The sequence below is a fragment of the Saccopteryx leptura genome, chromosome 5 (genome assembly GCF_036850995.1).
Source record: "Saccopteryx leptura isolate mSacLep1 chromosome 5, mSacLep1_pri_phased_curated, whole genome shotgun sequence".
Classification (NCBI taxonomy): domain Eukaryota; kingdom Metazoa; phylum Chordata; class Mammalia; order Chiroptera; family Emballonuridae; genus Saccopteryx; species Saccopteryx leptura.
In genome coordinates, this window is record NC_089507.1 from 142,830,584 (window position 1) to 142,844,743 (window position 14,160).

The 14,160-nt window shown below is 45.6% G+C and overlaps 1 pseudogene; it reads left to right on the forward strand.

Moving 5' to 3' along the window:
* The first annotated feature begins 11,172 nt into the window (after nucleotides 1–11,172).
* On the forward strand, nucleotides 11,173–11,735 carry LOC136405430 (histone H3.3A-like; annotated as a pseudogene).
* Nucleotides 11,736–14,160: the final 2,425 nt, after the last annotated feature.

A 14,160-nucleotide genomic window follows, 5' to 3' on the forward strand; every position in this document is an offset into this window, starting at 1 on the left:
TGACCTCACCGCTCAGGAAACAGAGCACTGGCTGGGCACCGTGACACATGCAGACACCAGCACCTGTGGGATGAATAATGTAGGGACCTGGAAGATGATCCCCACCCCCAACCTGTTACCTCTTAGGGTTTTTCTTAGCCATTTCACCACGACTCCAGCATTGAGGGAAATTCCCAACTGCTTCTGTGGTTTATTCCATTACACTAGGGAACAAAATTTTTGTTGCATCCACAAAAACACTTGTTCTTACCTAATTCGAGTGTGCTGATCTCAAATCTGACATTAGTTTTTCTCTGTAAGCTACAGTTTTTTTGCAATTCAAGATTTCAGTTTTTTAATCTTATCGATGCTCCAGCAGTAGTCTGCTCATCACTAACAGCTCCAAGATTTTCGGGAAACTTATCAAGGTGACTGTTCAGGAAGTGAATCTTAATGCTCATGTTACATCCAATGTCGTGGAAAGCCAACAGCATCCTTTGAACCAGAAGTTCATAATTTTCTGCTTTTTTGTTGCCAAGGAAGTTCTTTGTAACTGCCACAAAAGACTGCCATGCTGCTTTCTCCTCCTTATTCATCTTCCTGGCAAATTCTTTGTCACGTATGAGGGTTTGAATTTGAGGCCCATCAAGTACACCTGCTTTTATCTTCTCGAAAGACAAGGCAGGAAAAGCAGAAATAATATGTTGAAAGCATTCACTTTCTCTATTCAAAGCCTGAACAACTGCTTCATTAAGCCAAATTTGATGTGAAGTAGGAAAAAATGACCCTGTCTCGATTAACTACAGGTTCATTCACAATATTTTGCATCCCTACTTACAGAGCTTCATGTTTCGGCCACTCCTTCTGTGTCCAGTGTTTCTCCCAAGCTCGGCTGTCCCACAAACACAGAAAGCCAGGATACTTCGTGAAACCTCTCTGTTGTCCTAGCAGGAAATTTACCATTTTAAGATCCACACAAATGATCCAGTTATGCTCCTCATACTTCAGAAAGTCGAGGACAATTTTTATGTCATTCTTACTAAGTCATTCAATTCGGGTTGGCTAAACTGCTGAGGGGTTAATGACTGCTTGGCATCAGACGAAGACCCTTCAGATTCTACAACCATTTCCTCGTGTATCTTATCAAAATATACTTGATCACCATGTTCACCTTCTTCGTCCTTAGAAGAAATAAAACCATTGAAAACTGGAACTGGGAGTGTCTCAGAGTGTGGAATATGTTGTATTGCTGAAGGAATATTAGGATATGTGATTGTATGCCATTTTCTCTTGCCGACGCCCTTTGTATGTATCAGATAGAAATAACAGTCACTGCTGTGGTCCTTAGGTTCATGCCAAACCATGGGAATACCAAAAGGCATTCCTTTGCATTTTTTTTTGTCCAGTCACAAAGCATTTCCTCACAATTATTAAAATTATGACACACTATGAGGAGCCCAATTCTTGTCTTGATCACCAAGGGGAACTTGAAAATAGGCAATACATGCACGTGTCACAAATGATGAAATGTTGCGCCATTGACGTTGAAGTGTGTAACAGCCACATATATAACAGAAGGTGTCAGGACTATTCTTACATTTACGCCTACTCGAAGAAGCCATGATTCAATCATAAAACAAAATAAGAGGGTGTTTTTTTTTATCAGATAATAGTTTTTTACATTTAAAAACAACTACAATTATGTAAAAGTGATGTTTGTAAAACATTAATTGCCTTGTGGTTGTGTTCAATTCAAGAGTTGTTGTCCTTTAACTCCAATTTAAAAACCAATGCATGCCATTAACTCTAACAAAAAGAAATTAAATTGCATAAAAACTAGAGCATGCACCAAAAAATGGACTTTAGGTTTGGAATCAGTGATGCAGAAATATATAAAAATAGTTCTAAAACCTCATGCAACAGAAAAGGAAAAAAATTGTTCCCCAGTGTTATTTTTCTGAAACTGAAGTAACTCACAAACTAGTTCAAGAATCTAATATGGAAATAACCGATCACGTATTCAAATAGCTGGGTCATTTGGAGAACATGAAGGGGACAGTCTTGCTCTTGGATTTTGACATTACGTACTTTTTAAATGCTCAGTGCCATTCACCTCTCCAAAATACTAAATATCCTCCTTCAGCCACATAATCTGACATTCATTCTGTGTGTGTGTGTGTGTGTGTGTGTGTGTGTGTGTGTGTGTGTGTGTGACAAAGACAGATGGACAGACAGGGACAGTCAGGCAGGAAGGGAGAGAGATGAGAAGCATCAATTCTTAATTGAGGCACCTTAGTTGTTTATTGATTGCTTTCTCATATGTGCTTTGACTGGGGGCTACAGTAGAGTGAGTGACCCTTTGCTCAAGCCAGCAACCTTGGGCTCAAGCTGGTGAGCTTTGCTCAAACCAGATGAGCCCGCGCTCAAGCCAGCGACCTCGGGGTTTCGAACCTGGGTCTTCCATGTCCCAGTCTGACACTCTATCCACTGCACTGCCACCTGGTCAGGCTGACATTCATTCTTTAAGTCAAAGAGAGTTAACATTTGTCTATAATCTCGAGAATTTCTCCAGCTTTTGTTTTCAGACTCTGAATTCCTCAGGACAGTTCTGGGGTTTCCTACGCTCAGTCATGGAGCCCTGTCAGGTACAGGTCACCACATGCCTGATTTATTAGCTGTTACACACAGTTCCTCGTAGACAGGAGAACAGCACCATGCCAGGCTGTGCCACTCCTGATCAAGACAATATGAAACATCTCGAACATGGACTGCTTCGGTGACAAAGCACCGTTCATACTGTCAAAAGGTAGGCCTGGACAAATTCCTGGCATCGTGTAAAAAAGAATGAGATGAAACTAGCTTTGTGGTGGGATGGATCACACGTGCAGGAAGCACGTGGGTCCCAGAGATCAAGGACGGGTGAAAGGGGTCAGGGATGGCAATTTCTAGAGCAAGAAACTCAGTGAGGTTGTTGATGTGGTTTATGAATTGCTTGTCTAAAAGCGCAGAACCCTGACAGGGCCTCTGTCCAGGCCAGGAACGGCAACTGCAAAAATTAGTTTTGTCTTGATTTCATTTCATCTCACAGGCTGAGTATATTTTATGGGTTTTCATGAAAGGCATGATTTACGCTTTGAGACTCCTGAAAAAACTCATGGCTTTTAAAAATAATTTCTGAAAATGAAATTCTTTTTAGGGTCAGTGACTTGACCATGTAGTTCAAGAAGAATCAGGCCTGGCTGAAAAAAGAGTTTGAGATGTTTTCTTCTTCCTTCAAAATTCATTTATTCTTCTAAAATCTTTCAAAAAAATTTTTTTAAAGGATGTACTTCTTCCTTCCTTCCTTCCTTCCTTCCTTCCTTCCTTCCTTCCTTCCTTCCTTCCCTCCTTCCTTCCTCCTTCCCTCTCTTCCTTCCTCCCTCCTTCCCCCCTTCCTCCTTTCCTTCCTTCTTTCCTTTTTCCTTCCTTCCTTCCTTTCTTTTTACCTCTAATTTTCTTTGACATATTTGTATCCCACCCCTGTTCCCCAGCCTCTACCCTGGCACCTTGTCTGGGGCAGGCTAGCAGTGGACATTTGCTGACTGCATTTCAGGGAACTGACACATGTTTCAGCAGCTGGAACCCGAGGCTGAGTTGTTCCAGGATGTTCTGATGTTCATCCAGCATGTGGAGAGATCTCCACACTCACCCTCATTGACATGCGCATCACCTCACATGCTGACCATTTTGTGTATTGGGGTGGGAGTGTGAGAAGATTTAATGGAAGATCCATAGCCTTGAGAAATTTTAAGTCCACAGCACCATGTTGTTAACCACAGTCATATTAGCAATGCAATGGATTCCCAGGACTTACTCATCTTGTACCTGAAGCTGTGCCTTTGGCCAGCACCTCCCCCTGGCCCCCACCCCTCAGCCCCTGGCTGCCGCCATCACAATCTGAGCTTCTATGAGTTTGACTAGTTTAGATTCTTCATATAAGAGAGATGGTATCATATCTGTCCTTCTGTGGCTGGCTTATTTGCCTTGGAATGTCCTCTGGGTTCAGCCATGTTGTCAAAATTGCAGGATTTCCTTCTTTTTTTTTTTTTTTTTTTTTGTATTTTTCTGAAGCTGGAAACGGGGAGAGACAGAGACAGTCAGACAGACTCCCGCATGCGCCCGACCGGGATCCACCCGGCACGCCCACCAGGGGCGATGCTCTGCCCACCAGGGGGCGATGCTCTGCCCCTCCGGGGCGTCGCTCTAGCACCTGGGGCAGAGGCCAAGGAGCCATCCCCAGCGCCCGGGCCATCTTTGCTCCAATGGAGCCTTGGCTGCGGGAGGGGAAGAGAGAGACAGAGAGGAAGGGGGGGGGGTGGAGAAGCAAATGGGTGCTTCTCCTATGTGCCCTGGCCGGGAATTGAACCCGGGTCCCCCGCACGCCAGGCTGACGCTCTACCGCTGAGCCAACCGGCCAGGGCCTCCTTCTTTTTTAAAAAAAGAAAATTTATTAATTGATTTTAGAGAGGAAGGGAGAGAGACAGGAACATTGATCTGTTCCTATATGTGCCCTGACCGGGGATCAAACCAGCAACCTTTGTACCTCAAGGCAACATTCTAACAAATTGAGCTATCCATTGAGGGCTCTTTTTTTTTTTTCTTTAAGGCTAAATTGTGTGTGTGTGTGTGTGTGTGTGTGTATTATATTTTTCCAATGTGAGAAGCCAGGAGCAGGGGGGAGGCAGACAGACAGACTCCCGCATGCATCTGACCAGGATCCACCTGGCATGCCCACCAGGGAGCGATGCTCTGCCCATCTGGGCCATTGCTCTGTTGCAACCGGAACCATTCTAGCGCCTGAGGCGGAGACCATAAAGCCATCCTCAGTGCCTGGGCCAATTTTGCTGCAATGGAGCCTGGGCTGTGGAAAGGGAAGAGAGAGATAGAGAGAAAGGAGATGGGGAAGGGTGGAGAAGCAGATGGGTGCTTCTCCTGTGTGCCCTGACTGGGAATCAAACCTGGGATTTCCACACACCGGGCTGACACTCTACCGCTGAGCCAACTGGCCAGGGACATGAATTGTATTTTATTGTATGACTATAAATCATCTATTGATGGACACTTAGGCTGCTTCCAGGTCTTGACCACTGTGAATTACGCCACAATGAACATGGAATACAGACATCTCTTTGATACCCTGGTTTCATTTCCTTTGGATAAATACCTGGAAGTAGAATCACTGGATCACCAGACAGTTTTATTTTTAGTTTTCTGAGGAAACTCCACACTCTCTTCCATAGAGACCACACCGATCAGCATTCCCACCAACAGTGCACAGGGTTTCTCTTTCTTCTCATCCTTGCCAAGGTTTGTTATCTTTCTGTTATCTCTCATTGTCTTTGTGGTAATAAGTATTCTGACAGGTGTGAGGTGATAGCTTACTATGGCTTTTTTTTATCTTATTTATTTATTTTAAGAGAGGAGAGACAGAGAGAGTGAAAAAGTGAAAGAGAGAGAGAGAGAGAAGGGGGAGGAGCAGGAAGCATCAACTCCCATATGTGCCTTGACTGAACAAGCCCAGGGTTTTGAACCGGTGACCTCAGCATTCCAGGTCAATACTTTATTATCCACTGCGCTACCACAGGTTAGGCAGCTTACTATGGCTTTTTCTGAAGTTGGAAACGTGGAGGCAGTCAGACAGACTCCGACATGCACCCAACCGGGATCCACCCGGCACGCCCACCAGGGGGCGATGCTCTATCCATCTGGGGCGCTGCTCTGTTGCAACCAGAGCCATTCTAGTGCCTGAGGCAGAGGCCACAGAGCCAGCCTCAGCGCCCGGGCCAACTTTGCTCTAATGGAGCCTTGGCTGTGGGAGGGGAAGAGAGAGACAGAAAGGAAGGAGAGGGGGAGGGGTGGAGAAGCAGATGGGCGTTTCTCCTGTGTGCCCTGGCTGGGAATCGAACCTGGGACTCCTGCACGCCAGGCCGATGCTCTACCACTGAGCCAACCAGCCAAGGCCACTATGGCTTTTTTAAAAATTGATTTGAGAGAGAGAGAGAAATACTAATTTGTTCTACTCATTTATGCATTCCTTGGTTGACTCTTGGATGCGCCCTGACCAGGGATTGAACCTGTAACCTCAGCATATCAGGACAATACTCTAACAAACTGAGCTACCCAGCCAGGGCTCACTGTGGCTTTGATTTGCATTTCCCTGATGAGTAAAGATGGTGAGCATCTCTTCATATGTCCGTGGACCATCTGCAAGTCTTCTTTGGGGAAATAACCATTTAGTTCCCTTGTCCATTGTTTAACCAGCTCTTTTGTGCTTTTTGTTACTGAGGTGTAAGAGACCTAGTTTTGTTTAAAGCCTTGTAGCACTGTGTGATTTTAAAAACCATGTCTGCATTTTACTTTGAGACAAATAAACAATCTGAAAAAGAACAAGCATTTGAGCTGGACGTACACACAAGTACTGATACAGAACATGAAAGAAGGCATGTCCACCTCAGAATAGTCACATCTGCAGGGGGAGAAAGAAGTGGAGGAGCTGGAGGCAGAGAGGGGTTCAGCCACACCCGACATATTGCTTCTTTAAGGAAAAGGATGGGAAATGTCTCACATCTAGGTGGTATGCACATGGTATTGTGTGCTTTGTACTTGTGTTTGCAATAGTTCCTAAGAAAAATAAGAGAGAAAAATACTATTCATAACAATGACATCTTTGTGAATTTCTGTCAGAATATATTCATGTGGGCTCTGCCCAAAATCTGGTGGGAATCATGTAAATTGAGCCTGGAATATCTTGTCACTCCAGGGTCCATTTTGTGAAGCACACATCAGGGTCTCTTCAGGACGAAGGACTGGTCTCTTCAAAAGTGGAGTGTTGAAAAAGTGGAAAGAGAGAACGGGCTGTCGGGATTCACATGAACTTTAGAGGCATAGCAACAACGCTCTGAAATGTATGAACATTCTTTGACTCCTGACTCCAATGAAAGAACCCAGTCACGAGCCAGATAGTTAATGAACTGAGTCCTTGTTCTTAACCTCTTCCAGCACAATGATGGAACTGTGGGCATGGTTTAGGGGGAAAAAGCAGTCCTTATCCTTTAAAAAATACGTCCTGAGGCCCTGGCTGGTTGGCTCAGTGGTACAGCGTCGGCCTGGTGTGCGGGGGACCCGGGTTTGATTCCCGGACAGGGCACATAGGAGAAGCGCCCATTTGCTTCTCCACCCCCCCCTCCTTCCTCTCTGTCTCTCTCTTCCCCTCCCGCAGCCAAGGCTCCATTGGAGCAAAGATGGCCCGGGCGCTGGGGATGGCTCCTTGGCCTCTGCCCCAGGTGCTAGAGTGGCTCTGGTCACGGCAGAGCTACGCCCCAGAGGGGCAGAGCGTTGCCCCCTGGTGGGCAGAGCGTCGCCCCTGTTGGGCGTGCCGGGTGGATCCCGGTCGGGCGCATGTGGGAGTCTGTCTGATTGTCTCTCCCCGTTTCCAGCTTCAGAAAAAAAAAAAAAATACAAAAAAAAAATACGTCCTGAAATATCTATAGATGAAGTGATACAGTTTGGGGTTAGCTTTGTGAGTGTCTGGGGTTGGGACAGGGGTGGGTGGTGGAGGCAGAACAGAGGTGACCACAGGGAACACAAGACAAGGGACGGGCAGGCAATTGTCGAAACTGAGTAACTGGAACGCGAGGTTTGTGATACCTGTCTCTTTGCTTTTGCATGTGTTTCACATGTTCTCCAATAAGAAGCTTTCTAAAAATTTCATGATGTCACCTGGGCAGATAGATGAAACAGTAATTTATGCTTAGTCAGAGCTGGGGATCCAGGAATAAGAGTGTATCTAAGATGGGTGCCCTTAACAGAGAGAACTTAGCTGGCATGGCTAAAGAGAAGCGAATACTGGCCAGGGTAGTTGGGTCCTGGGCAACTGGGTAGTGGCTGGGAGATCCCGGGAAGAGAGGGAATTGCCAGCGGCTAGCTGGGCCAATCCTGCCTGAGCTCTGCTCCATGTCCACCTGATCCCAAAATGTAAAGAGAAAGGCTCTCTTTGGAGATAATTTTAGGATAATAAATAAGGCATGGGGAATATTAACGTAAAAAAAAATGAGAATTGGAAATGGCACCCACTTGCATAATTTTCTTGACTTCCCTGAGTTCCAATTTTTCCAATCTGTGAAAGGAGCGGTTAGACAACATCCATGGCTATCAATCTTTGTTCTACTTAATATTGGTCTATTTAATATCTGTATGTCAGTCTTTACACCTCAAAAATACATAAAATATTTTAAAGCAATCACCTTCCCTTCAGATAAAAATATAATCATAAACCTACTTACCAAATTTAATGTGAAAGGTGAGCTGCAGGTGGTGATGGAGGCTGGCTTTCTCGTGTAGCATTTGACAATTGGATGTGCATTTATGGTTCTGCATTCATTTATCATAAAACTCTGTTTTTTTGTGTAGACGTGCTATAATATTCAGTCATTTGTTACTAAGAAATTTTTTGCTTTTACATTAGATTATAATGACAGGTGGAAGTTAGGATAAAATCCCTTATTTTGAAGGAGACTCTTGTCTACTAGTTGTCTCCTAACTGTCTACCAGCTGTCTATTAGTCATTTACTAGTTGTCTGCTAGATGTCTGCTAGTTAAGAACATACAGTCACCATTGAATAGGTTCCTGCTTTAACCTGTTAATTAGTCAAGAGCACTTCTTCCATGTTGGGGGGTATACAGAGATGAGGAAGGCTCCATGCCTCTGTAAGAGGGGACCAGTAAGAGGATGGATTGAGAACCCCTATAAAAAACCTCAGTGACAATAATGTCATGGGCCACGGGACAGGCACAGGGTGCTAGGGGTGCTACCTAATAGGGAGGACACAGGCAGGTGGGACACTATGCTGGTGGACCCTCAGAGAAGTGCCACTCAAGCAGAGAGGACACCCCAGATATCACTGACAGTAGAGCCATGCTATTCACAACCCTCACACATCTCTGCATGAGGTCTGAGGACAGGCAGGTGCCAAGATGAATGACGTTTCCAGGACAGTGAGGTCTGTGAGAAACTTTTTCTTTCATGGCTCTCTGTCATGCTGTGAGGTTACAGAGGAAGGAGTTATATCCTTGACCTGGACAATATCTTAAGAGGAAAAGCTGTCCTCAAAATATAGCACATATGGCCTGATGAGGCAGTGGTGCAGTGGACAGAGTATCGGACTGGGACGCAGAGGACCCGGGTTTGAAATCCTGAGGTTGCCAGCTTGAGTGCAGGCTCATCTGGTTTGAGCAAGACTCACCAGCTTGAGCCCAAGGTCGCTGGCTTGAGCAAGGGGTCACTCACTCTGCTGTAGCCCCCAGTCAAGGCACATATGAGAAAGCAATCAATGAACAACTAAGGAGCCACAACTAAGGAGCTGCAATGAAGAATTGATGCTTCTCATCTCTCTCTCTTCCTGTCTGACTGTCCCTATCTCTCTCTCTCTCTCTCTCTCTCTCTCTCTTTCTGTCACATACACAGAAACATACAGCCATGCTTTAACTTCAAAAGCAAGCAAGACAGTGAAGGGGAGAGAGGATAAAACGGATCAGGAAAAACCCAAAACAGTAAACACATGAGTGCATCTTACAAATGCAAAGCAGCCCATGTGAGCCTATACTTGTTCCCTTCTTTGTGAGCTCACACTCTGGGCCACTAAACACCCAAAGGCCAGGTCCCAATGCTAGAGCAGCTCCCTGGTCCCAGAGCCAGCCCTAATGATTCTAAGGCTGCTCAACCTGCCTGGCCTGTTCCTTCTTGCAGAAACCACAGTGAAGGGTCTTGCCTATCCCCCCTCCACAATGGTTCTCATTTGCTCCCACACGCGGTGGCCTGCCTCCTTCTTTTGGACGTTGAGTAACATTGTCTTTTCAGGGGCTTTGTCTCCTGTTCTGTTGGCTTCATGCGCCTGAACAGAAAGAACTGCTACTGTATGTAGACCAGACGCCCACTACAGCCTGTCTCTCACTACACACCCGCCCCCCAAACACTCATGGCACAGACATTGGTGAGACAGCATGAGGGCACAGCCGAGGCTTCACACAGTAACCATGACCATTGTGTGACATGGCTACATGTGGAGAGCTCTGAAGAGGCCTCCACGTGACTGGGTTTTCTTTCCTGCCCACCACTGCCTAGAACCTTGGCTCTCAAGGGAACTCCTTGTATCAGAAGAGATTTACTACCTTAACTAGATCTGTATCTCTGTTTAATGAAAATGTTAAGGATACTTTGATGGTTTTTGCTGGCGTAATTTTAAATAAAATGTCTCCAGCCTCTGGCAGCAGCCACCACCCTGTTGTTTAACTGTGGGGAAGGGAAGTGTGGGGGCGGGTGGGGGGGTTGGGGGGTATGAGCTCTTTACAATCTTGTCTTTACAACATTGTGTGTTCCCCAGCAGTTCCCCCACCCCCCGGAGTAAACAAAACAGGGTTTATAAAAATCTTTGAGGCCAAGCCTCATCTATGTCACTAGAAATTAAACCCTGTCTGTCGATCATGGAGCAATGGATCTTAGGAGGAAAGCTCAGGCCTTGGTCACCTGGATTTGGGTCTGCGCTGTCACACTTGTTAACTTGCTTTCAGCACTTAGAAAATGTGGAGGGTAATATTTACCTGACAGGTTTGCCGTGAGAAGTGCAAAGACGGCACAGCCTTCAGCATGTACCCAACAGAAAATGAACGCTCGGTAAACAGAAGCTTTTATTAGCCAGCACCTAATTATTGTTAGGTGACTTGGAACAGAAGTGTGAGCATCTCTTTCCAAAACACAGGGTGCTTGGAGATTGAGTACTGGAGCCGGACCGTGCAAGCAGCAGCTGTCCTTGACAGTAGGGCAGCTCCTTGCCGGCCCAGGCGATCTGGGACATTTGCAGTTTGGCCTCCTGCTTCCTGCATGCCAACTGGCAGCCAAAACACACTCTTAATTGTCTGACCTTTTAAAATGATTAATATGATGATGATGACGATGATGATGATGCATAAAAATAGGATCAGCAGAATGTTAACAACCTATTATCAGTACTTGGTTTTTTCCTTTAAAAAAATGTTCATTGTGGTGTTCGCAGCCTCAGCTGCCGCCGCGCCACCGTAGCTCTTCAATGCCAGCGCCGCCTCTAGCTCGTCGAGCTCCAGCAGAAGGAGAAGGGGAGTAAGTAAAGAGGTCTCTGTACCATGGCTCGTCCCAAGCAGACTGCCCGCAAATCTACCGGTGGTAAAGCACCAAGGAAGCAACTGGCCATCAAAGCCCCTCGCAAGAGTGCGCCCTCTACTGGAGGGGTGAAGAAACCTCATCCTTACTGTGGCACTTCGTGAAATTAGACGTTATCAGAAGTCCACTGAACTTCTGATTTGCAAACTTCCCTTCCAGCGCCTGGTGCGAGAAATTGCTCAGGACCTCAAAACAGATCTGCGCTTCCAGAGTGCAGCTATTGGTGCTTTGCAGGAGGCAAGTGAGGCCTATCTGGTTGGCCTTTTTGAAGACACCAACCTGTGTGCTATCCATGCCAAACGTGTAACAATTATGCCAAAAGACATCCAGCTAGCACGCCGCATACGTGGAGAACGTGCTTAAGAATCCACTATGATGGGAACCATTTCATTCTTTAAAAAAAGATTTTCTCTTCTTCCTGTTATTGGTAGTTCTGAACATTAGATATTTTTTCCCATGGGGTCAAAAGGTACCTAAGTATATGATTGCAAGTTGAAAATAGGGGACAGAAATCAGGTATTGGCGGTTTTTCCATTTTCATTTATGTGTGAATTTTTTTAATATAAATGCAGGGACATAAAGTATTAATGCAAGTCAAAATGTTTCAGTGAACAAGTTCCAGCAGTTCAACTTTATCTAACAATATAAATAAACCTGTTAAATTTTTCTGGACAATGCCAGCATTTGGATTTTTTAAAAACAAGTAAATTTCTTATTGATGGCAACTAAATGGTGTTTGTAGCATTTTTATCATACAGTAGATTCCATCCATTTACTATACTTTTCTAACTGAGTTGTCCTACATGCAAGTATGTTTTTAATGTTGTCTGTCTTCTATGCTATTCCTGTAAGTTTGCTATTAAAATACATTAAACTATAAAAAAATGTTCATTGTACTGATTTGAGAGAGAGAGAGAGAGAGAGAGAGAGAGAGAGAGAGAAAGAGAGAGAAAGGGAGAGACAGGAACATCCATCTGCTCCTGTATGTGCCCTGACCAGGGATCAAACCCACAACCTCTGTGCTTTGGGATGATGCTCTAAATCAAGTGAACTATCTGGCCAGGGCAGTACTTGGTTTTATCCTATGGTTTATTGTTGAGCTCTTTTGTGGCCTATGAACTTAACAAAATGCCCTTTGAATACGAATGTTTCATGTAATACTAACCGTCTAAAACAAGTTGGCTAATTCAATACAGTTGTACCAACAAAATACAGGTCTCAAGAGCCACAGGGACCAAGCCTAGGCCTTCAACCCTAGAAGGCATTTTGCTCAGTTGGCCCATGGAGTCAATGAAGTTAAATGACTTACCCAACGTCACACAGTTGGGAAGGGCTGAGGGACACCAGTTATGATCAGGGAGCAACCTTGTTTCTCAACCTGTATGATCTTTCCAGAGGTGTGTGCTTTGGTATTATTCTTTAACATCTATGTATATATGTGTGCTACAGTTTCTGTGTATATAGTCTGAATAATAAATTTCTTTTAGAAAAAGAAATTGCATTGTCTTAAGTTCAGGCTGCTTTGACAGACACTACATGGGTGGCTTATAAACAACAGTCATTTATTTCTTTCCGTTCTGGAGGCTGGAAGATCAAGGCGCCAGCAGGTTCAGTGTCTGGTGAGAACTTGCTTTCTGAGTTGAGCCAGCGCCTGCTTTTCATGTCCTCACCTGGTGCACGGGGTGAGGAAACCCTGTGGGGCCTTTTTAACGGCACTGATCCCATTGGTGAGGGCTCCACACTCATGACCTCATGACCTCATGACCTCCCAAAGTCCCCACCTCCTAACACCATCCCCTTGGTGGTTTGGATTCAACATATGAATTTGGGGGTAGGGGTACAAAGTCTATAATATTTATTAAGATGGCAACAATAAGATGCCCTAAATTTGAACATACACTCCTCTTCCATCATCATTTGCCAGGAGAAGTTAAAGGACAAAAATTAAATCACTTTCTTTCTTTATTTTTTTTTTGTATTTTTCTGAAGCTGGAAACAGGGAGAGACAGTCAGACAGACTCCCGCATGCGCCCGACTGGGATCCACCCGGCACACCCACCAGGGGGTGACGCTCTGCCCACCAGGGGGCGATGCTCTGCCTCTCCGGGGCGTTGCTCTGTTGTGACCAGAGCCACTCCAGCGCCTGGGGCAGAGGCCAAGGAGCCATCCCCAGCGCCCAGGCCATCTTTGCTCCAACGGAGCCTCGCTGCGGGAGGGGAAGAGAGAGACAGAGAGGAAGGAGAGGGGGAGGAGTGGAGAAGCAGATGGGCGCTTCTTCTGTGTGCCCTGGCCGGGAATCGAACCTGGGACTTCTGCACGCCAGGCCAACGCTCTACCACTGAGCCAACCGGCCAGGGCCATAAACCATTTTCTAAGACTAAAATCCAAAGATGTTAAAGTCTAAGAGAATTAAAGTGTGCGAACACTGACAGAAATGGAGGGAGAAATGGATAATCTGACGGTAATAGCTGTGGACGTCAATCTTCTGGTTTGACGTCAAACACAGCTCTGAGCCAGCCCCACCACAGACCTCTGGAGAACGACCTTCAGCACATGCTCATGGGGCCTTATCCAGGGCAGGCCAGATGCTGGACCATGAAACAAGTGTCGGTTCATTAAAAAGGACAGATATCAACCTGACCTGTGGTGGCACAGTGGATAAAGCATTGACCTGGAACGCTGAGGTTGCCGGTTTGAAACCCTGGGCTTACCTGGTCAAGGCACATATGGGAGTTGATGCTTCCTGCTCCTTCCCCTTTCTATCTCCCTTTCTCTCTCTCTCTAAAAATGAATAAATTTTTTTTTAAAAAAGGACAGAAATCATACAAAGTATGTTCTCCAACCACACAGAAAAATGTCCTCCCCCCCAAGGTGTTCACATCCTCACCCCCAGAACCTGTGAATAGGTTACCTCACCTGGCAATGGAACTTTGCAGATGTGATTAAATTAA